General features: G+C 46.5%; 1 long non-coding RNA gene across 1 annotated transcript; it reads left to right on the top strand.

The window, feature by feature from the left end:
* Window positions 1-26,144, top strand: LOC114610892. Its single transcript, XR_003709748.1, has 3 exons — window positions 1-156; window positions 4,061-4,141; window positions 25,901-26,144. It is a non-coding gene; the product is annotated as an uncharacterized LOC114610892 (long non-coding RNA).
* The last annotated feature ends 250 nt before the right edge of the window (window positions 26,145-26,394 follow it).

Genomic DNA, 26,394 nt, shown 5'->3' on the forward strand with positions numbered 1-26,394 from the left:
AGAAACCTGAAAATCAGAGAATCATTTTCTCACTGTGTGATTCAGGGCTTAGAGGTTGACTGTCTCTCTGTATGACCCAAAATCAGCCTTCAAAGTAGTCCTGATGCAGAAACAGCTCCTTCCCAGCTATGAGTCACCTGGGCACAGAGGTTAGAGGTAAGAAACTGTACTTCTCCCAGTGTGGAGCAGATGGAAGTCATCTTGGGCCCCTCTGACCCATCTTCATCTGCTCCCCCAAGCCTTTCTCAGCTGCCTCCATCTTCCTGGGGAGATTCTAACTCAAGAGTCTTTTTTTTTAAAGATACAATTTCATACTTTAGCTCTAGCTCTAGGCATCAGCAACCTTCCTGTCTCAGTTTTTCAAACAATGGGATTGTAGGCGTGAGGCATACTGCCCTGCTGAGACACTTTTGTAGCCTGCTAGAGCCCCCACGGTCTATTACAGGCTGACACCAAGGTCTTGTGTCATTTGCTGTACAACTAGGTGGAAGGGACTTCTCAGGCTGTTGGCTTTTAAGGTTCTCTGGTACTACATGTCGTTTGATATTTGAGCAAACTCGCTTTGGTGGGGAGAGGATGGGAGACTAGAGGATATTGCATGAGGACCCCTGTCAGGTTTTAGAGATGAGCAGCACAGACATTAGGCTCCTGTACCTTTGAATGTGCCCATCCTGGGCCCCCTACTCCCTGAGCTCCTGCACTGCCACTAGGAGGATCTGTGCAGGGTGCAGCAGGGAAAGGTCTCCCTTGCCTCCTCCCCTCTCCGGCTTGTCTGAAAAGGATGCAGAACTGTCAATTGTCTCCTGGTTCTGTTACTCTGCTCATCCAATCAATCTATATGAAAAGAACAGATTAAATTGAGCGAACCTCATATATTTAACGATTGCGGCTATTTGACCAGGGTGAGCTGCTCAGGAAGTGCCTGTCACAAGCTATTGATAGTCTTTAATCCCGATTGCCTAGTGTTGAGCTTGCTTTCTGCTCAAGATGGCGGGTGATTCCTGAGCTTGCAGCAAGAAGACAAGGTGCCAGAGACCTTGTCTTCATGTTCGAAGATTGAGTTTAATTCCTGGGCTGTAGATTTGTGAGCAGACAAAGCTTCATGCATATAGAACCTTTCTGGCTTTTCGTTTTACCCGTGTAATTTCTAGGAAGGTCTCTGCTAATTAGACTGGGCACTAGGAAGTTCTTAAAGCAAAGAACCTTCTAAATATATCATGTTGTGCCATGCTGTTACCTTTGTAACATATTGTATCCATATTAGGAGCTTCCTCTAGCTACCTCTTTTTACAGAGTAAAGGACACGAAAAAGTGTTATCTTTTGTCTCTACTTTGAGATGAGGCTCTTGAGGCTCAGAAAGGTCGAGGAACATTCCTGAGACCACACAGGTCGCCCATGGCAGGTTAGGATGCCCAACCTTACAAAAGATAGCAAATACTAAATGACTCAATACAGTGACTATAAGTCCTGAATGCTGTGTGACAGCGGTATACTCGGTGATAAATTGTAATTTTATGCCAGGTTTATATACGGAAGCCTTTGGTTTCACTGTCTCTTTGCAATCTTGGGGGCGGGGGACATAGACGGCCCAAAGCATATTTAGTAATATTTTAGGGATACTGTAGTCTATTCAACTGCTGTAATAACAGGCCATGGACTCATGGCTTACCAACAGAAATGTATTGTTCACAGTCTGGAGGTTGGATGTTCACAGTTAAAACACCAGCATGGTTGGTATCTGGTGAGGGTTTCCTTTCTGGCCCACAGGTAGTGCCCTTTGACCATGCTGTCACACAGCAGCAGGGATAAAGGGGCTCTCTAAGGTCTCCTTTAAATACATGCATTCCATTTGAGAAGTCTCCACTCCCATGATATAACGGTGTACCTCTAAAGGTCCTATCTCCTAATCCTAACCCCATGGAAGCTGGGATTCAGTCCATCGCACACATTCACTCGATCATGTGAACTTCCACCTTCTCCCCCTTCCCCACGTGCTCCTCCTGCTTTTGAACAGTCAGTCCCTAGAACTTCAGTCTTACCACCACTGACTCAACTAGTACGTCTGCTCATCAACTAGTGCACCCACTCACTCAACAATCTGTTAGTACAGGCCGACCATCCGTCAGCCAGTGCTAGATAAAAGAAAAGCCAGCACATCTGTGCCTGGAGACCCCGCAAGGAGCTTTTAGTAAGCGCATCAGCATAACTCCAATGCCAGGTAAATCTGGTGATAGGGACCTGGCAGGCTATGGTGGCACCCAGACAGAATGCTTGTCAGGGAGAACCATGGAAAGGGTGGGGTTTTCATTAAACCTTAAAGAACAGTGACCAGAGGAGAGTGGAGGAAGGCCACCCATGTCCACCATCATTCCTCTTTGTTATCTCCATCCGCTAGGAAACCCTGGCTAAGGTTTCTGCTATCTCCTGCCTGTTAACCCTCTCTGTGTTTTACTTCTGTGTTTACTGCCTCCAGCCTCAATTCCATCTAATGTTGTCTCCCAAAAGGAGCTTTCCGAAGGTCGAAGCTGGCCTGCTTCTTTAGGGACAATGGTTTGTCTCTTCTGCTGCTTTAGACTTGTTGGTGCCTGGCAGTGAGACATGGTGGGCAGCGGGGAAAGAAGGGGGTGAGAGCCCTAGGGAGTGAAATTGGTTGGCTTCCATCTAGAAGGTGATAGGCATTCATGGAGAATAGAAAACATGGCTGCAGTAGTAGACAGTAGCTAAGACTATGGCCACAGGCACCAGGGAGAGGTTTAAGACACCTAGCTCATTGAGAGCCTGCCCACGATGGCTAGAAGATGTCTCTCCTTCTTAAGTTTCTAAGCCCTTATCTGTTCAGTTGAACTTATCCCAGAAGGTAGCTGCCAGGCTATTGGAGGAGGCATCTTCATGCTACAGTCAGGCACACCATAAGACTAAATAACCATTAGCTTCTTTAATAAGTCTAACACTTCGGAAAGCTCCTTTTGGGAGACTACACCAGAAGGAATTGAGGCTGGAAGCAGGAAATGAATTAAAACACAGAAAGGGTTATCAGGTAGGAGGTAGCAGAAACCTGAGCCAGGGTTTCCTAGTGGATGGAAATAACAAGGAGGACTGATGGTGGACATGGGTGGCCAGCACTGCTAAGCAGATGAGGGAGAAGATACTGGTCCGAAGTGCTCAATGGTCCATAGGGAGAGGGAGACCTCATTGCTCTGAAGGTGCTTGGGAAGCTGGGGCTGGCGTTCCCTCATAGGCGTTAGAAACTCAACTCCACCTGAAGCATAATTGCTTCGTGGCCATGTTCCTTAAGAAAGACAGGTCTAGAAAATCCAGCATGGCCTTCGAGAAGGCCCTCTAAGGAGCAGGTGACAGCTCCTCCCACAGGCTCTAGGACTTCTATGGGGCAGTCAGTTTGTAATTGTGGGTCAAAGGGAACATTTGACGTGTGTAGCCTACATCGGCTAGGTTATGAGCAGTCTCATCTCTGTTGCCAACTGGCTTATTCATGAATGGATGGATTCTAGCCTGTGGGGACAGTCCCGGGGCCTTCTGGTTTGTCTTTAGTGTCTACAGAAACAAGATCTTGCCTCCTAACCCATGTGGATGGGGACATCTGATAACAGAAGTGAGCCTCAAAAGGGACCCATGAAAATCCTTCCTTCTACTTGGAAAGTTTCTCTTATCAGCAGGCTGATACAATTTTAGCTTGGCATTGGCTCCTGGCTTCTGAACACACAGTGTCAGAACCCTGGGCCCTGAGAAGGAGGAGACCCAGGCCTTCTACACATCTTCTTTGCCTCATTCCACCCCAGCCCACTCCTGCCTCCAACGTCTGGTCCATGTGCTATAAGAGGATAGTATAAAATGCCAAGTTACTTTAAAAAGAAAACAATACGCCCTGCCTGGAAGATCTGACTTGGGGACTCATCCAATAGTGGATAACAGTGCTCAACTGGCTTTTGTTGGTTTGGACATGTCACCTGCCTAAAGTCTTAGGGTCCCCATCTGCTGCTTGGTGTCACCCATCCCCTCTCCTGACTGCATTTGTCTTAATTTATCTTCATTGTATTGTAGGAATCTACAAGGAACTCGCCCGAGGAACGTGGAAAGACAGTGGTTCTTCTCTCTCATACTTCCTTTTCCTGAAGCAAGGAGGTGGGTCCATGCTAACCTAAGGATTGGAGAGGATTTTTTTCCGGCTGGTGTACGTGATCCACTGAAGTAGCACAAAAATCTTTTCCTCTTTCACTGAGGGAAGAATGAGCCCCACCCCCTGCTTTGTTTTGAAGTGACTGTCGTTTCCTAGCTAGGGACTTTGACCTTGTCCTTAAGCAAAGGCTTTTAGGTGATCTTATGATCCAGGTCACCCTTCCCATCCACCAGACAATGGATGGACCAAGGAATTCCTACCAGAGTTTGCCTCTTTCAGTTGACAATCGAGAGGGCCAGCAGGTACAGAGGTCTTGCTCTTGTCCACATTGGAGTTGTATGTTGCTGGGCTCTTCATCCACTGCTTCAGCAGGACCCACCCACACTGGAGTTTTGGGTCCCTGTCATCCCAGTTTTAACTCTGTAATGAACTCTGTGAACCATTCTCATCTGAATCTGCCTCCTGATCTCAGCACTATGGACACTTAAAGCAGGCTGGCTCATTTAGGACTATTCTGTGCTTTGTCAGATGCTTAGAACTCCTTTCTCCTTCTCTTGATGGCAGCAGGAGCTCTCCACACCTGTAGACCCAGACGCATCTCCAGGTATTCCAGGTATCCCCATGGTGATAGGAAGGAGTGACTATCCTCACTGAGATCCCTAGTCTGGAACAGTACAGCAAGGGCTGGGCCTTCCCTGTCTCTTGCTGTCCTGTCCTTGGGTCTAGCCTATGTATCATCACCCTGTGACACACAGTAGGTGTATAGAATCAATGAATGACATAGTAGGAGACATGGCAAGTTTCAGAGACAGATGAAGCACCCTCTGATTGAGAAATATTTGTTAGTCACTGTGGAGTGCCAGGTTCCTATGGCCTGAGAGTACATGGCAGAACAAAGCAGTCGGGGCGGGGACCTGGGGACTTCCTTACATCTAGTGAGCATGGCGCTGTGGAAGAAGATATGCAGTCATTCAGCAAGATAATTCCAGCAATGAGCAACACTGTGAGGAACATGTCAAGAGGATCAAGAGCAGAGAATGAGTTGGAGAGAAGGAGGTGTCTTAGAAGTCAGGTGTGTACATGCATGTGTGTGGGGGGGGTATCTTAGAGAGAAGCTGGAATGTGAGAGGTGTCTTTGATAGACGTGACAGTTGGGAACACCTCCATTGGCAGGTGAACTTTGAGCAGACACTAAAGCTGGTAGAAACACAACACTACTTACTCCATGTTTCCTTTCTGCCAATCACCAAGAGTTGACACTTAGTAGGCACTCAGATGCCTGTTGCTTGCTGGTGGGTTCTCTCCTCTGTATGCTGCAAACACTCATCCTTTGAGCTCTAGAGTAAGTTCTAGAAACTCTATCCTGCAGAGTGTGAGCGTGTAATGTCAGGGACCGTCTGAGTCCCTGAGCCACCCTGTCTCCGTTTGGTTCTGTTTTGACAAAGAGAGTTTCTGTGAAATGAACGGAGCAATGATCTCCCCCCCCCCCAAATCAATCGTTTAATCAAGAATCAGTCATCACTGTCATTTAAAACCTGAAACTGCATCTATACACCCTGGCCATTCCCCTGGCCAGGTGTGAACTGCAGAACGGATGGCTGGGGCAAATATGTGAGCTCCTCTCCCCTGAAAGTCGGCTACCTTCCTGATCAAATGCACCCAGAGGAGGGGGTAGTGTTACTATTGTGCCTCGGTAAGAAGGTCCCATCCGGCCCCCACCCCGTTGTGGGGGAGGAAGAGGAGCTTAATCATTACTAACACTAACTTGCCTTTCTGGAGCCTTGAAAATGAGAATTTTGCCCTTTTTTTCCCTGTGAGTAAATTGGGTCAGAGTGTTCCCAGAATTTACATTTCAATTAAAAATACAATAATAACACATTGTGCAAATAGTGAATGATTCCGACCCAAGGGAAGATGACACCGCCTGCTACTTTGTTAATGAAAAGCCCCCTTCACTGGGACAGGCCACACAGTAGCAGTAACAAATCTCCTGTCTTGTTCTGGGCATGGGGGGAGGGTGGGGATGAGGAGGTGATCGAGTCACCACCGCCCTGTGGGGACCTCCAGGCCATAGTAGCACCACCCAAAGCAACACACTCATTGTTTCTGCCTGCCCCGTCCATCCTCCAAATGCAAACATGACTGCTTTTTTCAAGGCTTTAGGGTTGAGGATGTAGCTTGCTTAGCTTGCGGGAGGCCCTGGGTTTGATCTCCAGTTTTGCATAAAACTAACTGTATTCCCAGACCTGCAAGGTGGAGGCTGGAAGAGTATAAGGCCCAAGCGATGTAGGAGACATTGTTTGTGTGTGTGTGTGTGTGTGTGTGTGTGTGTGTGTGTGTGTGTTTTAAAGTTTGCCTTGTATTGAATTTGCTATTCTAAGCAATGACAGAGGGCATCCAAGCTGCTCCTCCGGCCTTTGTAGATAGATTGAACTTTTAAAACGCCTCCTATTAGCCTCTCAACCTAGACCTAGGCCCCTGAAAAGGAGCCTAGAAATTCCTGGTTATGACACTTTGAACCTCCACCCTCATCCCCACCTCATGCCTCACTGATTGTTAAAGTTGGCTTTAAAACTCCCCAGATTTATGATTTTATCCTGACCCAGAATGCTTGGGAGGGAAGGGGAATGGTGTGGGCAGGTGGGGACCTTAGAGGCTTGCTCTGGGGAACACAGGAAAGGAGGTGTCTGTTTCTAAAGGCACAGGTGGAAGAACTTACATCATAGGTTGGTTCTGAAAGAGAAATATCCTGGCTTAGTTCCACAGAAAAGGAAGTTTTGGTGGGAGAAAGACTATCCTTCCCCACAACCTCCTCCAGTTGTAAGGGCTTTAAAAGCACCTAAGGACTTTAAAAGCAAGGGCATCTAGCTGTACATTACAGGCGTGGAGCCCTTGTGTGACTGGTATCTCTGTTCTTCAGTCTGGTACATGTGTGGGAAGCCAGCATGGCATGCCTTCCCTTGCATAGCTTCCGTCCAGTGTTTTTCAGTGAACTTAAAAATGCAGATTTAGTGAACTATTTATATATAAAAGACTTGTTTAAGGTCTTTTATTCTCTGTCTCTCTCTGTCTCTCTTTCACATACTGAGCAATGAGGCCGTCAAAGCTTATATCCTTTAGTCTTTAAGTGTAATAATTATCAGAGTGTAATCAACAACTCCATTAATAACACTTTATTATACTGCTCATTTTATGCTCAAGTGTGGGCCAATGTACCTCAGGTATAGATAACACACACAGATGGCTCATCCTGGGAACTTTCCCAAAGACTCATCAATTTTCCAAGGAAGTATCACAAAGTGTGCAGGCCAAGATTCCTTAGAATTTACCTCAAAATCCTCACCTCGCTGTTTCCACAAATCCTGGGCTAGTAAGTCTTGACTCTCAGCCAATCCCAAACAAGCCCTTGTGTTCACAGATCCTTCTTGACCCATCCTTCCAGTTCTCCACAAACCTCGACCTTCCTTCTGCCCAAGAGATGGCACATACCCTCTGTCGGCTCACTTTTCTTGACCTGGAGTACAACATAGGCTCTGTCTCAGAGGTCTGGACATGTAACAATATCTAGGGTAATGTCAATGGTTTTGTTTTAGGTTGATTGCATTTCAATTAATTAAGAAATTGCATTAAAATAATACACTAGCTTTGCTTAATAGATAGCTGACCAATAACACAAGCCATATCTGGACCAGATGGAAATGGCAGGTCCCTTGTTTCCCTTCCAGACCTAGGTTGCCAGTTTCTGGAGCAGCTACTATCGATTCCTTGGCAATTTCTTCTGGCTTGTACCTTCAGTGATAATTCTTGGATTTTGGTTTCTTAGTTTCAGTATCCAACAGCTACATGTTATTATTTCTAAATGGAAACAAGTGAGAGGCGTAGCTTTCTATCCCATCCTCCCAACTCTCTGCTCCCATCAGATTTGCTGTCAGTTTTCTGTGGTTATGAGTGGAAAAATATTATTCTTGGCCTTCTTGAGTCATGCCTCCCAATGTCATTCTCTCCTGATTTCTGCCTCTCTGGTGGCTTTCTTTGTCTGGGTGACTCTTCCCACACCCCCCAGTAACTCTGTACAAAAGCCTTCAATCCGATTTTACACCCGGCCACACCTGTCAGTTAATCTGTCAGTCCCATTTTTTCAAGAGCTGTTCCTTCCAGGGCTACCCATCCTACTGCCCTACCTGGTCTCAACGCTGCCCACGCCTCCATCCCAGCTGTCCCTGGGTCCTCCCCATGCTGCTGTCTTGAGCAGGAGCTTTTCTCCACGGCTTTATGTCTCCACCGTTTCTTGTTTGTTCTTTTGATATGTTTTGGAGTAAGGGTCCTTTGAAGGCAAAGTTTTGATATCTTACATCCTTGACAAGAAGTCTTTACTATCCCGTTATGCTGGCTTGAGAAATTTGGCTGTTTATAAAATTCAAATGTTCAGTAATTTTCTCCAAAAATTGAAAAACAATGCCTTGCTTTCACTCGGCTCCCAGTGCGACTGAGAAGTCCCATGACTTACTGTTAATTCTGGATTTTTCTTGATGCCATAATTGCTTCGCTTTCATCCTCAGAAAATGTTGAGCTTTTCTCTCTATCCTGGGGACGTCCTTTGGTGTGCTTGGTTGTTTGTTCCTTCCTTTATGGATTCAGTGGCCCCTTGATTCAGAACACCAAAGTCCTCAGTGTCGGGATGATTTTCTTGTGCTGCTTCTTTGTCGATTTCCTTCTGTCCCAGTTTGCTGCCCCCACCTCAGAATGTCTATTAGTATAACAAATGGAACAATTCATTTAGTGCCTTTTAAACATTTTATAGAATTGTTTCGGGTTTTGTGTATGAAAATTCTCTTTCTTTCTTTCTTTGTTTTTTTGTTTTTTGTTTTTTGTTTTTTTCGACAGGGTTTCTCTGTGTAGCCCTGGCTGTGTTCCCTGGAACACACTCTGTAGACCAGGCTGGCCTCAAACACAGAAATCCGCCTGCCTCTGCCTCCCAAGTGCTGAGATTAAAGGCGTGCGCCACCACTGCCCGGTGAAAATTTTTCTTCTTAAATGCATGTGTACCATGTGCGTGTCTGATACCCCAGGAGGTAATAGGAGGACATCAAATCCCTTAGAACTGCAGTTATAGGTGGTTGTGAGGTACTGTGTGGCTGATGGGAACCAAACCTGGGTCTTCTGCAGGAGTAGCATGTTATCCTAACCACTGAGCCATCTCTCCAGTTCACATTTACTTTCTTATCTTTTTTGTTTTGTTTCCTCTCTTTTAAGTTGTTGTTATTGTCGTTGTTTTTAATCTGCTTCTTTATATAGTTCTGTGTTTCTATTTCATCAGTACAATACCTTCTGTCTGGGTCTACCAGAGTTCACTGTGTCCCAAGTGTCTTTGGCTCCAGCATTTTATATCTCTAGGCCAACCTCTTAGTGTCCCAAGTCTGTGTTACTTCGGTCACACACAGGCCGCCATGGGTTAACTAGCCCATCAGCTGCACTTTCAGTGTTAACAATGTGTACATGTGTCACAAAATGCTGCCCACTGTGGAATGACGGATGCCCTTGTTGAGCAAATAAGCCATCCACTTCTGGGGAGGGAAGGATGGGTCTCTGGTTCTGGATGGTGGGAGAGGAAAGTTAGGGAAGTGGCAGATTCTGACTAGGTACTCCTGGGCTCAGCCCTACCTGCACACCCCTCTTCCCAGGGCCTCCTCAGCCCCACTTCATGGTCCAGCTCATCTTTTTGCTCCTTTGTCCCACATCTAGGCTTCAATTCATCTGAACCCATTTTTCCCAGTCCCCCAGATTTTCTTGACATCTGTCATTTGCTATCTGTCTCCTCTGTTCCTTTTGGCTCTGAGAGCTCATGCTTTTTTTGTTTCTGATCCTTTAACTGTCACCTTATGAGGGTTTCAAGAATGAGCAGACTAAAAGGTCTGTGTCTAATCTACCATGAACTCCCATTGTGCTGATTTTTATAGGCAGACTCTATTTATGGCCTGCAATATTGAGTTTCTAGATCAGGCAGTGATACAACTTTTTTCTTTAAAACAAATATGTTCTTTTCTTTCTAATAAAAGTGAATCAATTCAATGGGGGAAAAATGTGTACAATATATACCGAGTTGAATATGGCCCAAACCTTGATGGCACCGAGAAAGTGGCTTGGAACTGAGGCTTGCTCAATCGCATAGCACCGACCTCTCAGTCTGTGGCAGACAAACTGCGATCCTCTGCAGGTTCTTCTCTAACATCTAGAAGCATATCCCCCTGCCCCAGGGTCTCCGCTGCTCTGTTGCTGAGCTGTTTGCTCCCTGAGTACATGATCAAAATGGCCACAACAGCCCAGCTGCTCATTTAGGAGAAAGCAACCCAAAAGGCTCCTCAAGGCAGGCTTTGATGTGTATGTTGGACAGCTGAACTGAGGAGCACAGCCAGGTCACGTGACTATGAGTTCTAGACATCAGGCCACGTGACCATGAGTTCTAGACACCTATGATGTCCATTTTCTCTTTATCTGGCCTAAGGGTCAGCACGGAGCCTAGCCATTCCTTTTGTGGCTTTTTTTGGGAACATGTGCCAGGATAAGAATGGACTCTAGGAGTTAGGTTCTGGGCACCTTCTTCCTCTGCCACCTTCATAGCCTCCAATGCTGACCAGGGCAGAGGGAAGGCATTCCCGTCTTCTCCTCCATGTCAGCCCACTAGTCCATGTACTTCCTTTTCTAGAAGGTTCCTGAGTCCTTGGGCAGGACTGATCCCATCTCTTATCTTTCCCTCTGGAACTCCTGCAGGACAGGAGAGTCTGTGCAGAGCTGACGTCCAGGAGAACAGTAGGGACTTGCTTGTGCCGACCAGGCTAGGCTTGTGGCTTGCGATTAAGAAACATCGATTGGTCTTTGAGTCTAATGAAAGGAAATCATTCCCCCACTTGCTGGCTGCTGGCTGCTGATTGCCTGGGGGCTATTTGTTTATTTAAGTGAACAAAGTAATGGACAGTGGAGATGTCTGGAAATTGCCTGGGTTTGTTCCCTTTTTGCCTACCTGTCCCTCCCGGGTGCCATTACTCTCAGCACCTGCAAGGAGAGCGACTTCCCCAATCTATCTCTGCTAGGTTCAATCAGTCAGCTGCGGGCTGTACAACAGGAGGGGAGAAGGAAGAGGCACAGGCTGGGGAGCCAAGGAGAAACTCTGGACCTGAAACCTACATTTCTACTCCAAGCAGCTAGCTAAGCAACTGTTAAAGCAGATGGGGGTCTCAGTCTTGGGTGGGCGCATCTTCACTGTAGAAAGAGAAGTCTAGGAGGTGTGTTATTTGTTGTTCTCCTTGTTATCTGCTTCATATTTTAAGTTTCCAGGAAAGAATTTTGTTAGATGGCAGTTACTCTAAACAGATTTGAAGTCTATGAGCACGATTGAGTCTTCTCCCTGAGCAGAATAGGACTTCATCCCCAAGACCCACACTGTTGAGCCATCCCTCTAGAATTTGGCTTAGGAGGCCCCAAATGCAAGCAACTATACTTTCCAAGAAAGGGCATAGTGATGCCTTAGGTCCCACATACTCTGCTAAATCTTGTCACTCACTATCAAAATAGTCTGTTTCTCTTGACCTTGATCGTGAGAAGCTGCTTTCGAAGCCCCGATGGTGGAAGACTTCAAAAGTGACCTTTTTCTCCTTTGTACCTCTACACTTTTGGGCCAGTTTTGTAGGCAGTCACTATAAGCTACCGCACTGCAGAGGCTAGCTAGACAGAGAGGTACCCATGAGCCCCAGGTTTTAGTCCTGCTGGTGGAGCACAGGCAGCATGCTTGAAGGAGCCTCCAAGAGGATCCCAGCTTTTGAACTCAGTGATGGCAACACAGACCTGCCCACTTCCCACGCTAATCTGCCCCATGCAGGAGATGCTGGGTTTGCATCACCACCATCGCTTTAAGCACCATTCTGTGGTGGCTTGCTATTCGGTGGCCATGGGTTACCAGGAATGTACACAAGTATGCAGTGAGGGGATGCAATCCAACACCCTCAGGCCTCCGAGTAAGGATCCAGAATCTCCCCTGTTCCCCATTTTCACTTCTCACACGGGAGCGAGAGAACCCTGTGGAGAACAGTTGAGTTTGAAACCTTGGATCTGTGAAACTAAAGGGAGAATCTCGCTGGCTTGACCCTGGGGTTCTGGCTAGTATCAGTGCATTTCCATAGATGGTCAAAACATGATCGCTTTTCCACTTGTGGATGGGAGTTACTCAAGGGAACCAGTGGCACCCGCTGAGCATTCTCTGTGTGCTGCCACTGTGGTGCATGCTCCAGAGAGGAAAGGCAGCAGAGTCAAACTCTATCTTCCAGCCCTTTCCATCTGCCAGGGGGAGAGGAAACCACAAGGACCCACTTGCCATGAGTGCTGAATGGAGACGCAGGCAGAGAGGTGCTTAGCTGGAAGGAGAGACCAGCTTTCCTTGTGACTTCAGGGCATGGTAGGAAGAAGGCCAGTGGAGAAGATGCCTAAAGGAGAGGCAGGTGGGGATCTGTTTGGGATGCACCAGCTACACCCAAATCTAGCACCTTGGTTAGGTAAGGGTCAAGGACAGGTGACAGACCGAGAAGAAAACCCACAGAATATGCAACCCACAGAGCCTGCCACCCCATGGGGATGATGGGGCTCCGAGCCACTGGCCAAACAAACAACAAATAAATAAACAGCAAGTCACATTTCACATTCACCAGATCAGGAAAGAAAAAAAGATGATGACACCAAGTATTGGCCTGCATGAGTGTGTGAGTGTGTGTGTGTGTGTGTGTATTTGAGTGTGTGTATATAAGTGTGTATGTGGTGTGTGAGTGAATGCATGTGAATGTATGTGAGATTGTGTATGTGTGAATGTGTGTGAAATTGTGTGTGTGTATGTAAGTGTGCGTGTGCGTGTGTGTCTGAGTGACTATGTGTGAGAGACTGTGTGTGAGTGTGTGTGAGTTTGTCTGTATGTGTCAGTATGTGTGTGTGTGTGTATTTGAGTATGAGTATGTAAGTGAAAGCGTGTGAGTGTGTGTGTGTATGTATGTGTGTCCCTCTGTCCCTCTGGAGTTTGGCTTAGGAAATTGCAAAGTACAGGAAATTAGATCTCCTCGGGAGCACACCTGGGTGCGTGCTCCTCAGTGCAGGTGTGGAGGTCAGAGGACAACCTCTGTAGGGATGGGCTGACCATGTGGAGCCCGGGGATGGAACTCAGAGTTTTAGGTATGGTAACAAGGACCTTTGTCAGATGAGCCATTCCTTCATTCCTAGGTTACTTCTTATAAATTCCTGGTGACTGTGGTGTGTCATTGCCACCTGTGAGGTCAGTCTGGTAGTATGAGTATATGTATCATTCTAGATGCACAGGGTACTCAGGGCAACATTGCTTCTGAAGCTGGGTGGCCTGACAGTCCATCCCTTGAGCAATCTGAATAGAAAGTGCTGTGGACCAAGAGGCAAAGCAAGGCAGTGTTCAGAGCAGGGTAAGCCATGGTAAGTTTAATGAAAGTCAGAAAGCTAGCAGCGCAGGGCTGTTTACTTCTGAGTAGAAGATAGACACAGAGAAGGTATTTTATAAGGATGTGCATATGAAAGGAGAGGTAGGGTGGTCCCAGGTAACAGATTAGCTTGGGGAGACTTCCCATGGATAACCACTCATTCTGCAAGTTTGAGACATAGAGAACCTCCGAACTCAAGTGAACAAGTTGGGAGTCTTGGCAGCTGCCTCTAACAGAAGTACAGGAGGCAGACAGGCAAACCTCCCTTCCGCCCCCAGAACAATTTAGCTATTTAGACAAATGCAATAAGTGAGCTGAGTTTAACTGAGGGGCTCAGCCTCAATAAATAAAATGTAGAGTGATGGGGGAGACATCCCACATGAACAGACAACTTTAGTTCTTCACATGCACGCACACACACGCCACACACACCCCACACACACATATGCACGTATGCACGCACACGTGTACACACACACACTCAACACAGATGTGTATCCATCCATCAGCTGCTCTTGCAGGGGACTGGGTTAAGTTCTCAGCACCCACGTGGCTGTTCATTGCCATCTGTAACTCCAGCTCCAGAGAATCTGATACTGTCCTCTGACCTCCGTGAGCACTGCACACATGTGGTGCACAGATACACATTTAGGCAAAACACTCACACCCCACACTCAACATACATATAAACAAATCCTCAACAAACAAAAATATCAGGCCAGGGCAGAAGGTAGGCCGCCAGTGGATGTACGCAGGATAGATGAGGCACTCACCTGATACTGGTGCCTTGGTGACTTAAGATCAGTCACTTAGCAACCTGCACAATGACATGCTGCCCTGAGAACTCAGGCCTCGCTCTGATGCTGTGGTTGTTGATCACAGTCAGTATGGGCATTCTGGATGCTGCATATCTATTTGGGAAAGATTTCTGCCAATCTGGCTAAATGGCTCAGGGCTTAAAGGAGAAACCACCATTATCTGGACAGTCCTCTCCTATGGAGCTGCTCCTCCTGGCAGGGGTAGATGAATGAGTCGTTCCTGTAATTGTATGTAAATTACCCCTCTAAAGTGCTTAAAAAGTTTGGTGTCTTGAGTAGGCTAAATGTCACCCCTGTAAGTTTCTTCGCCCTTAATTTGCTTGGTAAATCCCATTTTTTCAGAGGGTGAATTACAGTAAAAGTGGTTTATCTCTTTGGCATTCTGTCGACCAGCCTTGGGGTGTGCGACCAGGGAAAAGATAATGGATGTTACTGGTGGTGACCCCAGGCCCCTCGGTAGGCTGCAGGCTTCTGATTCATCCAAGAAAGTTGAAATGAATCTCAGCAATTTCAACATTAGACAAATGGACTATAACCCAGGACTTTGAAAAGTGCCTAGCTGTGTGTGGTGGGGTGATTTAACACTGTTCAGCAGAGGACTGGTCCGGTCAGCACTGGATCAACCAGCATGCCCACCCCTAATTTGACCCACATCTGCAAATGAACAGAAAGGTCTCCCTGAGTCCCTCATCCGTCCTTCAGGCCTGCACCATCCAGATGTCCAGATGTAGTATTTGGCCACTTTGGGTGGATTGAAGGTGGCCCTATAGACTGCTGACATTTCTCCTTTAAGAGGTGGAGCGTATGATCCTGTGGCCTCTGGTTTCTTTAACACTGGATGGACTTGAGTGACAGGTGCAACTTCCAGGCCTAGATTTAGGACTGATAGATTCTACTTGCTCTGTTGCAATGCTTGCTCCTGGGATTCGACCACCACGACTGTACAAAGAGAGAGACACACACACACTCACACACACACACACACACAGGCACACACACACACACACACACACACACACACACACACACACACACACGCATGCCTGGCCTAGGCCTAGGCGAGAACCAGGGGCACGGGGCAGGGTATCAGAGGCAAGAAGCCACCTTGGAACACTGCCTCTGCATTCTCTTTCTCAAGCCAGCAGAGCAGTAAAAGTCATCGAAATTAAGAATTGGTTGTTGTTTTGAGCAACAAAGTTTCAGTTTGATTTGTGAGGCAACAGAAAGTAACTAAAACAAACCTTGTTTTTATTTTATTTGTTTTATACTTGCTTTGAAAGTCAGACATCTCCTTTATTTACTTTATCTTTCCTTTTACAATTTTGCACATGTATTTCACACATACTGACCGTTCTCACCCCTCAACCCCCAGCCACCCTAATTGACCTCCTCCTCCCCCACAAATGTCTTCAACATTCCTGTCTTTTCCCCTTGTTTGTGACCCACTGAGATTGCCCAGGGCCATCTATGTGACCAGGGGGTTGGAGCTGTGTGCTGGAACCTGGTGGGCTCAGCCGAGGGAGGGTACCCTACTAAAGGCCATGATACTCACCTTTCCCAGAATCTATGAATAGCCAATAACTGCAGAGGCCAAGGGTAGGCCTCTGAGTCCTTGCCCCATTCCGTACCAGTTATTGATAGAGCGCATCTTGTCTGGCCCCAGGGCAGGTAACTGCAGTTGTTAACCAATGATAGGTGGACCTAGAGAAGACCTGCCCTGTCTTCTGACTCATACACACCTTCTCAGAGGAGGCAATAGAACTTGTTTAGGGCGAGACCCACATCTGTTTATTTATTTTCTGAATTTTAGGCAGCCACGAGTCTCTGAAGTCCCCACTGCTCATCACTGAAGAGAAAATTCTCTGATGAGGGCTACAACGGCTTTAGTCTACAGGAATAGGCATAGGTGTTTGGAATAGAGTTTGCTGCTAGGTCAGCTTAGACCATCTTCAGAAAAATGCTTTCTGAATGGGCTGACGGACTTCTCAGGATTTCTCCAGACCTGAGTTGTTAGCTAGCCTTAAAGTACCAGGTGTCAGGCCCCACCCTCCTGTGTTGGGCCTTGAATCCAGTCAGGGACCTGTAGGTTACCACCATAAGTCAGGCCACTACTCCACAAAGGGATGTCTCTTGCTTTCTATCTACTTACTTTGTACATCCCTTACATCTTCGTCTCCCTAATCCCATTAACCTGACTACCTGCTTCTTCAACCTTTCCACCCACAGTGTCTTCCTTCTTTACTTTTCATACTAACGTAATCGACTTTAAGCTAATTTTACCTCCACTTCCATATTTTCTAGCTTCCGTGTGTTCTATGTTAAACACAGCAGACTCAGGTAGAAGCTAGGATCCTGAAATGACAGAGGACATTGGAGTCGGGCCTATGTCACTCAGAATATTCTTTCTTTCAATGCCATACATTTTCCTGGACATTTCATTTCTTTTTATTTACAGTTGCTGTTCCGTTGTGTATGTGTCTACTCTGCACGTCCGTGTCTTTTTATCTGGGGGGAATTGAGACTATTGATATTTGTTGACATTATTGAGAGAGCTGTATTAACTCCTGTTATTTGTTGACTTTGTGTTATTTTCTTAGAATTTTTCTTTACATTAACAGATAGAGTATTGTTTAACAATATGCAATGCTTTGTGAACATTATGAATTTGTATGTCATCCTTGCACAGGGTCTAGGCTTATCTCTGTACTGTTTCAGTCTTAGTGCACACGATGCCTGAGCGAATGAGCAAACTGAAGTATCTTTAAATTCACTTAAAAATGGTAACTTTGCACATACATGGTCTTCCTGTCAAGTTTTAAGGATGGGAAAATCGCTGTGGTAACGCATGTGTCGTGGAGCCTACTGTTCTCCTGTGCACGACTCAGTGGCACATTTAGCTGTTGTACAACCATTACCATAGCATAGCATCAAAATCCACCATGGCTCCCATCTGAAATTCTGTCCTCATAACACCAGCTTTCGTTCTCCCCTCCTTCAGTCCGGCTGTTGTTCTGTCTGTGTCTGTAAACATGCTGCTTGGGGACTTCGGATGAGAGGAAGTTAAACTATGACTTAAGCCTCATGCAATCAGTGGCTCTTACATTAATGCTTTGATTATTTTCCTGTAGCATCCTGACTGGGCCATGGGATTCCCAGATACTTGGGCGAATGTCCTTCCATGTTTCTGGAAATATGATTTGGGAGACAGTGACAAGAGAGTGCATGGTCTGAGCAAATACTTCCCTCCCTGATGGTGTTGGGTCTCTGGTTGGTTGAAGGCCTGACTTGAGGAGATTCTCCTGTCCATTGGCTCTCCTCAAGTCTTCCTCCTGACTTGAGGGAATGACGTCAGGGCATGCGGGCTGCTCTATTCCTTTTTGGTCCTGTACTGCTAATGGCTTGGGTGTGTGCATCCATGTACTAGTCTGGCTTAGGCCAAGTCTAGCCTATAGAGTTTAAAGGAAGGAATTTAATATAGAGGATTGGTCACAACGTCGAAAGGAATACGGATAGTTGGGAAATCAGCATTCAAAAATTTCGGAGAGCCTCAGCCTCCTCTAGATTGGAAAGTCAGATGAAAGAGCTGGATTAGGGCCTTGAGACACAGCAGCCTGGCAGGTAAGATGTAAACACAGGGAGGAAATTCAACCCAGTCCATAGCCACTTCCCAAGATGGTGGGTGGAGGGTGAAGGCGGGGAGAGAGACAAAGAAAGAAGCCAGGATGGACAAAGAGACTAACAGAGGGACAGACAGACAGACTAAGAGACAAAGGACAGGTCTTTTTATTTTGCTATGTTGACCTCTCATGGGTATCTTCCAGTGGCTGAACCCATTGGGAGTCTCAGAAGCAGCCAGAGTAGTCACAGCTCCAGTCATTCCCCAGCCCAGCACAGCAGAGGAAGGGCGAGATCAGCCAACAGTTTCCTAGTCTAAAAAGTCAAACCTAAGCAGGGTCCCAATCCCCTCTTGACCAAAACCAAATCAAAAGCAAACCTTTTAAAAATGAAGATTTTTGTAGACACTGCAAATGGTCAAGCTCGCGTGCAAAACATGCCATTGCATTTGCTAGCTCTATGGCGCTGAGTAAATTTTTTTAATCTCTCTGTATCCCAGTTGTAAACAAAGAGAATTACAGTCTACTTCCTCAGAAATGTCATGAGATATTGTGTGGGGGGGAAGACAAGCCTTGAAAGAAAGTCTTTCACGTTCTCAAAATCTGCACCCAGTAAGCAGAGGCCTTGGGACTGGGTTGGGGTTTCCCATCCTCAGCAGTGGTACATGGATCATCTCAGCTCTTTCTTATGTATAAATACAGGTCTTTATACAGAACACATAGTTCATGAAACTGAGCCTATAACACATGTGTTCAGACATGAATGCAAGCAATTTTATCTTTAAATGCAACACTTAGCTATGATATCCTCCGCCCCCATGTTATCCACACCCTCTAGAAAAGTCTCTAGAATTCACAGGGAAAAAAAAAGAATCTTGCTTCTATAGGTTATCAATCCCCCCCGCCCAAAGACATTCAGACACACAGAGAAAAGGAAGCATCAAGAGCTGGAAAGTATCTGAAGAGAAAGCCCAATGTCTCTCTCAAAAGAAGAGCCACAGAGTTACATTGAAACAAGGGAGAGCAAGCCTTGAAGCTCTGACAGACCAGAGGGATGTCCAAAGTATATATTCCTGGGGGTGGGGTTCAGATGCTTTGGCTTCTGTAAGGAGGAAACTGTGGCTTGTGGCAAGGCTGGTTTCTCTATGGGAAGACTAAATAAGGCAATGTTGGAAAACAACCTAAGGGCTGTCGTGGAAAAACAGTGCTCACAGAATGCTCACCCCATTAACGTCACTGTCTGTGTGCACATGGGAGCAACTGTATGCATGTGTACATGTGGGAGCAACTGTGTGCATGTATGCATGTGTGCGTGTGTGCATGTGGGGGCCAGGGTGCAGAAGTGTGCTATGATTATCTCCAGCATCAGAAGATCTGTCACCCTTTTCTGACCTCAGTGAGCACCCATACTCATGTGAACAAGCACACAACACACACACACACACACACACACACACACTTTAAAAATTAAGATGAAAATTGAAAAGAATATCGAAAATGCAATCACTTGCTAAGAATTCTCAGCTAGTCTGTGCACAGGTGCTGTGGGTTTATAAGCCAGACACATCATGGAGCAGGTCTGGTGAAATGTCATAGTCTAAGGCTGCTCATATGTGTGGTGGTTTGAATGTCTTCCACAAGTCTCAGGCACCTGAAAATTTAGTCTCCGGTTGTTGGCTCTTTGGGGAGGTTTAGGAGGTGTGTCCCTGACGGAGGAAGTGTGTCACTTGGGTGTGGGCTTTGAGGAATCCAAAGACTGTTGACAACTGAGTTAGTGCTCTCTGCTTCCTGATTCAGTGTGTGAATGTTCAGCTGTTCCTGCTGCTATTGCCTTCTCTCTGCCCCATGGACTCTAATGCTTGGGAACCCCAAGCCCAGTTAAACACTTTCTTTTATGCATGTCTTTGTGTTCTGCTGCTGTAACAAGATTCCAGAGACTGGGTAATTTATGAATGAGGGCGTTTTATTTGGCCCCATGATTCTAGGGGCTGGGCAATCCAAAAGCGTGGCACTGGTATCTGGCCAGGGCCTCTGTGTTATGATGTAATGTGGTGGGAGAAAAGCCTGTGTACTTGAGACACGGGCGGAGTGGACAAGAAGGCAGACTTAACAGACTCGCTCTACCTCTAGCCAATGCACTCTCTCCACAGTGGTCTTCATCTACCCATCATAAAATCACCAACACGATTACAGTAGAGATTACACAGCATCTTGTATGGAAGAGAGGTCATTCTGAACATGACAGCATGTCTTTAGGTCTCTGGTTTCTTTGTCTTATCACTTCCACTTGCCAAGTTGGCGCCTATCAGAGAGGTCTAGGCTAGGTTTTCTGTCAGACATTCTGCCAGACATTTTGCTGAAGGAGGCTAGAGGGAAGGATTGTTGGATGTCCTTCTCTGTGGGTTTTCTCTCCTTTGGTAGCCTGGGAACCCATTCTTAAACACCAATGAGGCTAATTATGGTGTGACAATCAAGACAAGGCAAGGTCTAGCTCCTGGTTACATGTGGAGATGAGAAGCTACGGGCTTTCGATTCCCCAGAGATCTTTGGTGCCCAGCTGTGTAGTGGCTGGTGAAGAATCAGGGGTGCCATTTTCCATTTGTCCCTGTACTGCTTTGTCAAGCAGCCATTGTCTACTCTGGAACATTACTCCAAACACAACTTACCAGTCTGGGAGGATATGAGGCTCAGCACTCAGGGGTCAAATGATGTCCAGAGAAGAAGGGGCGAGTTGGAAGCCTCAGACACAGAATAAAGCCTGGTTTGGGTGAACAGTCTGTGAGAAAACTGAGCCTGAGGATGTGTCAGAAGACTCTTGCTGTGAGGGAAACTGACTTCAGGTGCAAGTTTGGGTCTAAGGTGAGGATTTGGGGAGGATTGTGATGGACTCTGTGTACTTCAAAGTACGGATTCTAAAAGGCATCATTGACATTTAATCAGGTGGACCATACATGGTTAGCAGCACAGGTTGTCTTTACTGTGGTTGAGGATGTCCAAAGCTTAGGAACGGATAGTGACTGGTGGGAAGGATCTGGTTGAATGCAGGGCCCTTTAGTCTCTGCAGAGAGGGACAAGAGATGACATGTTCAGGGATAACTTCAAGCAAGAAGTTGTTTCTATTTCAAGGTTACCTCAGAGTGGCCCTTGCCTGGGATAGAAAGTTGGAATGAAGGAAATTTATTGTTGTAGACTGTTTTCTCCAAGGGTCCTGAGACATTTCTCTGATATCCAATAAAGCCATCATCATCCGATTTCTTGTTCCAGAGAATTGTGAATTCCCAAGAGCACCAGGGTGATTTACATTGGTTTTGCTAAGAGCCTAGGGCATTACCATGTTGCCATCAAAAACCTGAGTTCCCAGTTTGAGTCTCCCAAGATAAGCATTATCAGCAAATTCCTTCTCAGAAGAAGCTCAGTCCCCATGAATTTTGACCTTGGAACGTTTCCGTGGGGTTGAAGAGGAACTAGAATTTTAAAACTCAGAAAGAGTCCACCTCTATGTGCACCACTCTGTCCTCAAGGAAACGTGTCTTTTCCAGGGTTAATAGCTAATGATGATGTCTGACTCCTAGACACTCAGCTCTGGGCAGAACCACTGGTCCTCAAATATTTTATAGATGGATGTTTATTATTTAGAGGAAAGATCTGGAGGCTGAGACAGGAAAATGGAAAGTTTAAGGCCAGCAAGGAGGTCAGTGGGCGGGGAATGTTCAAAGGAATAATGAGGTTAAGAGGGTGTGGTTTCGGTATATCTGTATTCAGTATTTGGTGACCAGCTGAGAGCCGAGCCCCAGGACTCTGCCACACTGACTCAAAGGATGGCATTTCTGCTCACCTCGTGGTGAGATAAACATAGAAATCAACCCCATTCTGGAGTGGTATGAATGAAGACATCCACTCAGTGCCGAGGTTTGATCTGAAAACAACACAGCGCGCTTTCTCTTCCTTATCTCTGCCTGACAGTTCCTAAGCAATTCTTGGCTTCCTGAACCTCGAGTATTCATTCGTTTGTTTTGTTTTTGTTTTTTGTTTTCTTTCATTCACCTAGGAGTTACCAAGCACTTGTATGCCCGGCTCTGAATGAGTACAGTGGATTGTGTATAAATACAATGGGCAGGTTTTTTGCCTTCCTGTCATTGAATTTAAAAAGGGCGGAGCCAAAACCTAACCGAACAAATGATATCTTGGAAGGCTGAGGGGTTCAAAGAAACAAACAGGAAGTAGCTGGGCTTTGGAACCACCTTGGAAAGTGTTGCTAAAGAGGTATCTGTGAAGCTTTGACTGTGGGCTGAGGGCTAAAGCCAAAATAGGAAAAAGTCACAGAGAGTTATAGGGTGGGACACCCAAAGAGACTGAAAAGAACTTGGAATGCTTAAGTACCCAGAGAGGCTAGGTTTCTAAAGGAGGGAATGTGTGGCTCGGAGGGAGAGGCAGAGATGTTTAGGTCTGTTCAGAGAGGTGTGGCTATAGACTCTTGACTTCTTAAAGAATTAAAACCGATTCATTGCCGCGTGATAGAACACTCCTTTAATCCAGCATTTGGAAGGCGGAGAGGTAGGTGGATCTCTTCGTTTGAAGCCACCCTGGTTCTGGAGCTACATAAAGAGACCTTGACTCAACAACAGAAGAGCAACAAACAAAACAATAAAAGAGAGGGGAGAAGGGAGGGAGGGAGGGAGGGAGGGAGGGAGGGAGGGAGGGAGGGAGAGAGAGAGAGAGAGAAAGAGAGAGAGAGGGAGAGAGAGAGAGAGAGAGAGAGAGAGAGAGAGAGAAAGCAATCAATCTGGTTCAGGGCACACCTGAAATTCAGCCCTCTGAATACTCACATAGGAGAATCACAGGTTCAAGGCCAAGTTGACTTAAAAAATAAAAACAAAACAGAGTGGAGTGTGGTGACACAGCCCTTTAATCCCCACACTTGGGAGACTGAGGCAGACGGATCTCTGTGAGTTTGAGGACAGTCTGGTCTATACTGCAAGTTCCAGGCTAGCTAGAGCTGCTCAGTGAGACCCTGTCTCAAAACAAAAATAAAAACAAGGGGTCGAAACTAATGAATTTCTAGTTCTTTGAACTCTCAAATTTAAATAGGTAGAAAATACACCCAAGAGGCAGCTTGGGAAGAGGGTGGGTGGAGCTCCTTCCTGCCCACATCCACATCCCCACCCCCACCCCCACCCCACCCCACCCCCCGCCGTCCTCCTTGGTTCTCTCCCTGGGGTATTCAACAAGACTTTCCCACTCTTCCATCCACCAGTGACTCTTACCAGCAGCGTGACAGCCAAGCCACCAGCCAGTCCCATCCCTCGCAACGTCCCAATATTTCTTGATAGACACATCTGTTGTCTTACGTGCAATAGGATTGTAATCACCTGTATTTAAAACTAATGGATTTGAAATAACCTGCAGGCTTCCACTTTAATGAGAGTTAGATTAATGAAAAAGGACCTTTTGCCTCAGATTGCATGACAACATTTTCAAATTACATTCCTGGAACAGAGAATTCACTTATTCAGAGTAATTGGATGCTGACTTGGGTTAATACGTACAATGTCCTTAAATGAAAATGTTCTATTGTAAGGGGAACTGTATGATACCTGAGGCTTTCTCAATAGGTTTGGTTGGACTCTCAGTTAATTATACTGCATGCTATTTTTTGAATGAATTCAAGCATGAATTCTACACGCTAGAGATCGGGATAATTATATTCAATTCTGCTTGGTGCCCCGCTGGAAGAATTGACCTTTGAGATAAAACGAGTCTCCTGAACAAGAAACCTGTAGAAAGTCGACACAAAGCAGCAGATGCAAGAGCAGAGTCTTGAGCTAGCCGGGAGTGGGGGCGGGGAGGGAGGCTGGCCCAAGGAACAGTGGCATCAGCAAGATTGATTTTTTTGTCACGGCAAAGTATTTCTGTTTTGCAGCTTGTTTTGAATCCTTCGTACATAAAGGTATAATTTAAAACCATTGATTTTACTAAGCTGTTTTCTCATCAGTAACATGGCAAAAAAAGTAGCAGCAATGAAGAATGAGGAGCCAACAGAGAGCAGTCCTGGGAGGAAGCCTGGGCGTGGGGCCTGGGGAACAGGACAGATACAGAGGCCAGCTCCGCTCTGTTCATCAGGCCAAGCTGCCTCTTTTGCTGGTGGCTATGACTGATGCTGAGGGATGCAGAGAGGAAAGGCTGGGTCTGAAGCCTGATTCTTCTCCTTCCTGGACCTGAGGCCTACAGCTAGGTAACCACATGCCTCAGTTTCCTCTTCTGCTAACAGATACGGGCAACGAATGACAATGAGAGGATTAAGCAGAAGAGCTTTGCCCAGTGCAGCGGTGGCCGCTATTAATGGTGGCCTCTCTGTTCTAGCATGATGACTTATTAACGGGACTGAAGCCCTTAGAAAGGTGCAAGTACCCAGCTTTAGGGAGGAAGGCAGGGCCTGTGCTGTGTGTCCTGAGGCTGACATTCTCTGAAACTAGAACCACTGGACAGGCAAGATAGCAGCCCTGGCTTTGGAGTCTGAGACTGGCCAGGCATGGTGGAAGCAAACTATGCTTCTGGGGAAGCAAGATTTCCATTCCGTGGCTTTTAGAAAGGCAGGGGACAGGGTCGTAGACCTATCTCCTTCCCCAGGGAGCACGGACTTTAGTTCTTTTACTTGTGTGACCAGCCATGCACCCTTGCAATTGCTGTTCTTTGGTATCTTTAAGGGAAAAAAAAAAGCACCACTGTGGGGCCTCCAGAGTGAACCTCTAAGGGTTTCAGGATCTCAGATAGTGATGCTGGTGTGTATAGCCACGGGTCCTCTACCAAGTCTCTCTTTAATTGTGCTTTCCCCTCAATCCTTACTCAGCCTTTGTGCAGTACTGCAGGCAGTCCCCAGACATCGGCCTATGTCCCTGCTGCTGCTCTAATGGCTGCTGCCCTGGCCTGCTGAGTGTTCCTGGTATGAGACACAGGATTTGAGTCAGAAGGAAACTCGGATATGGAAATTTGGTAGAATTACTGGAAATAGACTCTTGTTCGTTCTGATGAACTTGGCGTTTAGAAAACTCAAACCTATAGCTACCAGGCTATGGCCCAGGAGTCAGACCAGCCAGAAAATAGAGCCAACAAAAGGAAAGATTACCTAAAAACATGGGGGGAGAAATCCTAGATCCAATAACCAAGTTTGGAGTTCCTGGATCCAGCCATGCCTGAAATTATCCTTAACAGTGACATTTCAGTTTAATGAACTGTACACTACCCTTTCTTCTCCTCCTCTTCCTCCTCCTCCTCCTCCTCTTCCTCCTCCTCCTCCTCCTTCTCCTTCTTCTCCTCTTCCTCCTCTTCCTCTTCCTCCTCCTCCTCTTCCTTCTCCTTCTTATTCTTTTTATTTAAAGGTTGTCTGGGTTATCCTGTCATCAGATGGAGAGTTCTCAGGAAAACATTCGCCATGAAGCTTTCTGCCAGGAGTTGACTACCTAGATCTAAGCAGAATGTCCGCCCATTGTCATAATGTCTAAGTCTACCTGCCATGTGCTTGGTGCATTTGGGCTTGACAAGCAGGAAAAGGAAGACTCCTTTTAGTCTCTGTGTTGGGAATGAAGGCCTCTGGAAACAGGTGGCCCTGTGCTTCCTGCTTCTCTTTCCTATGATCTATCATTCCACTACCTTTTCTTTAACATCTTTACTCTGGTTGTGTTTTTTTGAAGCTCTCCTGGCATGGCTGCATCTTGCCTCTGCCATCTGGCTGTTCTGGCAACATCGGCAGAGCTTTGATTCTGCCCCGGGGGATGCCTCCCTTCATGGAAGCGAGTATGACGATTGTTGTCTAAGCTACAAATAGAAGTCATGCTTCCCTCTTTGTCTTTCAGGACTTGAATGTTGCCTTGAGATCTTCTGGACAACTCAGAGGAGTGACATCGTGGCCAAAGCCCAGATGCTTTGCACTCTTGTCCCATGTCTGACTGGCTTCTGATCTTAGACATCACTTCTCGTGGTTCTGTCTGTCTCCTCCACCCTCCTTCTCCCCATCCCATCTTCCTCTCTTCCTCTTCTCTCCTACTTTATGTGTACACACATGTTCTGAGACCTGAATTCAGAGCTGCATGGATTCAAGTATTCAAGTGTTTGTTTGTTCATTTGTTCATCCGTTTATTCACTGATGGAGCCTAGCACCTTGTGCGTGCTCAGACTGCTCTCCCTTGAGCTTGACCTGCTCCATAGTGCTAGCCTCTTCTCTTCATAAATGAGGGTCTGGGCTTGGTCAGTCTAACACTATGTCTCCCTATTCCCAGATGTCTCCAGCTGATCAATGTAGTCATTTTTACACAGCCTCTGAATCCTTCTCCATCCCAAGATCATTAAG

Source organism: Grammomys surdaster, unplaced genomic scaffold, assembly GCF_004785775.1.
Source record: "Grammomys surdaster isolate TR1022 unplaced genomic scaffold, NIH_TR_1.0 126063, whole genome shotgun sequence".
In the NCBI taxonomy this organism is placed as follows: Eukaryota; Metazoa; Chordata; class Mammalia; order Rodentia; family Muridae; genus Grammomys; species Grammomys surdaster.